Source organism: Primulina huaijiensis, chromosome 14 (assembly GCF_012295235.1).
Source record: "Primulina huaijiensis isolate GDHJ02 chromosome 14, ASM1229523v2, whole genome shotgun sequence".
Taxonomy (NCBI): domain Eukaryota; kingdom Viridiplantae; phylum Streptophyta; class Magnoliopsida; order Lamiales; family Gesneriaceae; genus Primulina; species Primulina huaijiensis.
In genome coordinates this window covers 17,599,916-17,603,948 of record NC_133319.1, presented here as the reverse complement: position 1 = coordinate 17,603,948, position 4,033 = coordinate 17,599,916, and positions in this window count along the sequence as shown.

Here is a 4,033-nt window from a genome sequence, read left to right as displayed (position 1 = left end):
TCCATCTATGCATAACCATGATATCAGACGGCGAGGAAATCAGCGACACTCTCACCCGTCACTGAGCCTTGGCCTTACATATCATCATATTAGTCACAATCAAGTCAACTCCTTCAACTTTTCACTATATTCATCACTTATAAAAATTCATGCGTATATATATCGTTTTTTCTTTTAAACCAAGCATACAACACGTTTTTTAGCATTATCGTTTTTCCTCATAAAATTCCATAAACTTTCAAAATAAACATTTTAACATTCATTACAGGATTCAAGGCACTGCCAGGACGTCTGAAATTTTTCAGGTGTAAAATGACCGTTTTGCTCCCGAAACCCTAACTTTCCCAATTTACCCTTGGACCATAAAACGACGACTCAAATCCATCCAAACTTAACATAACACCTTAAAATACACTCATAAACATTTCTTAGACATAAACTTAAACTTCTCCACTAATTTTCCAATTCGTTTTACAACTTAAACGTATGTCCCGGTTTCAACCCGAATCGACTCGAAACTTAGCCAAACTTTACCAAACTTGAACCATATATAATTAACACCTAACCATACCCTATGCAACCCAAATCAAGACAATTAAAACCCTTGAACAAGCCTAGAACCTTGCTGAAAATTCTGCACTTATTTTTCGAAACCCTAGCTTGATCAAACCCTATGGCCCTTCGTTCCTAACCCTTGGCCGACCCAACCAGACCCTAACTGACTATCCTAGGACCATACTTGGGCCCTTATCAGGCTACTGGACCAGGCCCTGCAGCCCTTGTATGAGGACGTGCATGGCTTCTTCCAAAACCCGCGGCCACGGCTAGGAAGTGCACTAGCTGTGCGCCTGCCTTAACTAGCCGTCGCTAGCCTATCTAGGACCATAAATAGACCCCCTTAGAGCCCTTGAACACATCCCAAACAGCAGCTAGTATCCGATCCCTCGTAGGACCAAAAACGCAAACCCAAGCCCCTGTAAAACCAAATTTTCGTTCAGCATGCTTCCCTATCTTGTCCAACCCTTAACCATACTCCTATGGACCCTTAAACATGTTGAAAAACGTCCCTTCTCTTAGCCCTATCATGAAAGCCTCTTTGTGCATCATAATCATAAATTTAGAAACACAAAAACTCAAGTTTTGTTCATGTTATGCCATAAAAATAAAAATAAAAGAAAGTGAATCATGTTGTCATGCATACATGTATTAACACAATTAAAATGGTATGAATAATGAGTGAAGGAAGATTAAGGCATGCCTTTGCGTATTTCACGCACGAAAAACAACTTGCGATCCGAGGAATATTGGCGGAGAGAAGGCATAGCTGAATTTCCTCAAGTTTCACGTGATTTGCTCTAAAAAACGCGCGTGTGTGCTGCTGATGGAGGAGAGAAAACTAGGACTCTTGAGCTTGAGGGGTGTGTATTTTAAGTGTGTAGGTTAGGGTTTTGGGGTCCTTGTTTTTAAATAAAACACTTGGTACAAGTTTAGGTCCAACAACCTTAGTATAATAGGCCCTTTAGATAGTTGTTAAAATATTTCGTTTAGAAATATTTTCGAAAATATTAGCCGAGTTCCCAAAAAGTTCCTATTTTCGTCGAAAATCGATTACTGGTTTAAAATACGACTCGGCTAGTAAAAACACCTCAAAAGTTGTCATTTTCGAAAATACCATTTAAATATATCATATATTAAATAATTAAAAATAATCATTTAATAAAAATATTTTCCTTTTTATGGTCTCCGATCTCCGTTCCTCGATCGTGTCTCGAATAACTTTAAAACAGTTTTACGCATTCTAGTAGAAAATCATATTTTAACCATGTAAACATGTCTACCATATTCAATAAATGAAATTAAAATAATTTAATTACGTATTTTTCATTTTTCTTAGATTTGCATGCAAATGGATTATTTTATCGCATTTTGGACCTTACAGTGATAACATGCCATAAACTAGGTCCACTTTTAATAATAATCAAATAATTAAAATAACATATAAAATAATAGTGTACAACCATAATCGTGGACTATTTCACTCGATAATTGATAACCTCTTGGACATTCCAGGGAAGGGTTGTCTAGTACATCATCATATGATCACACTTATGTATGAATGAACATATTTATGTCCTGACCAATAAAACATATGACATTTACATTACAAATGCTAGTCTCAAGCCCAAACGACTTTTATTCTTATTAGACCGCTGATTCGACTAGGAACCTATTTAGAATTATATGATACACTCATGATCTTACGTTAAGAGACAGACATCATGGTACTTATTATATATTCAAAGATTTTTTATGCAGCTTGCATGCATATACATATAAAGTAAATGTGATAATTGGATAAAATCGTAAAATAATATTAAAATAAAAATTATTTTTATATTAAAATCAATAAAACTCTAACCATAGATTAGTTCATTGGACACTTACTAATATGGAGTACATGATTATACTTATAATTAATATGATTGAACATCTCACCAACTACACATCACAAAAGTAGGTAACCGGCATGTATTTGTCGCTTTACATTTCATACACTTTATTTTTTAAAAAAATTCAAATTTACGTTTCAATTCTTTTTGGTCTCCATGACCATATTGGTTTGGGAGAAGAGTTCATATTTGTTCATATTTTATTTTGGTTTCAATTGGTTTCTATTAATTTGGTTTCGGCAAAAAAACTAGGAAAAACGAAAAGTAATACCAATCAATTGACAAACAATTATTGAATTATAAAAAATTATAAAAAGTTACAATAAAAGTTGAGCCAAACCCATCGGGTAGTTAGAAAAAGTGATATATTGGGTTTCAAGTTGAGCCAAACCCATCGGGTGGTTAGAAAAAGTGATATAAATTTTTGGAAAAGATTATGTTTTTGAAAAAAATGATTAAATTTATAGAATATGGTGAAATGAGAAAAATCATAAATAAGTAGTGTTTGAAATTAAAAGACAAAAGCTATTTTTTTTTTAAAAAAATAATGTCTTTGATAAATAAATGATTTTTATACTAGCTCTTTAATAAAATACCAAAAATAATCCTATTGGAAAACATATCTTTATTTCTTCAATGTAGAGAATGATTCAGAAATTTACAAAAACTTTTTTTTTTTATTTCTAGTAAATTCTTTCTATTAATTCTTTGCAACTTTTCTATACATTTCAAATAAATTCCTTGAACTACCCGAAGTTAAACTCTTATTTCTAAAACCGAAAGGGACGAGATGTGTATAAAATCNTTTTTTTTTTTTTTTTTTTTAAACAATCTGTATAAGTTTTGTATTTTTTTTAAATTTATAAATCTTGATTTATAAAAATTTTTAAATTCAAAAAATATACATTGATTTGTTTTATGAATCAAGGGAGGTAGATCTTATGTTAGTCTAAAATTTTTACGCTCTAGTCTATATTCCAAATATCTATATGTCTATGCTAATCATAAGTGTGATTTGAGCATAAAAAAAACTATTATTTGTTTAAGCATATGAATTATATGCATATATACTTTTTCAACAAAATGAATACATACAACTTTTTCCAATGTTATATAAATTTTCAAACAATAAGAAAACATCCATAAAACAAAACCAGGTCTTAAGCTGATGTTGAGATATCTAATTCTCATACCCAAGACACAGTGGAAGTTTAAAATTTTACGTCTAGACAATCGAAACGGTGCTTTCCATGTGTAATTTAGTGTGTACAAAACGAAACGACCAATAATGCACATAACTCAAAGCATATATATTTCTTATGCATCCTAAAATTATCGTGACATCGACGAGGATGTCCTTTCAAAATAGACATAAAAAAGCTCATCAGAGTACTGTCAAAATATAGATATTGAATTAGAACACGACAAGGTTTCTTGAATTCCGATATTAACTGTACGATCCACTGTTTTTCAGTTTATCAAAAGTTATAGTCGACAGGAACTACTCGCAAACTAAATGTTTGGTAGAAATGTCGTACTTAAATCCTAAAAAAAAAAAAAAAAAAATTAGCATTGCTTTACTT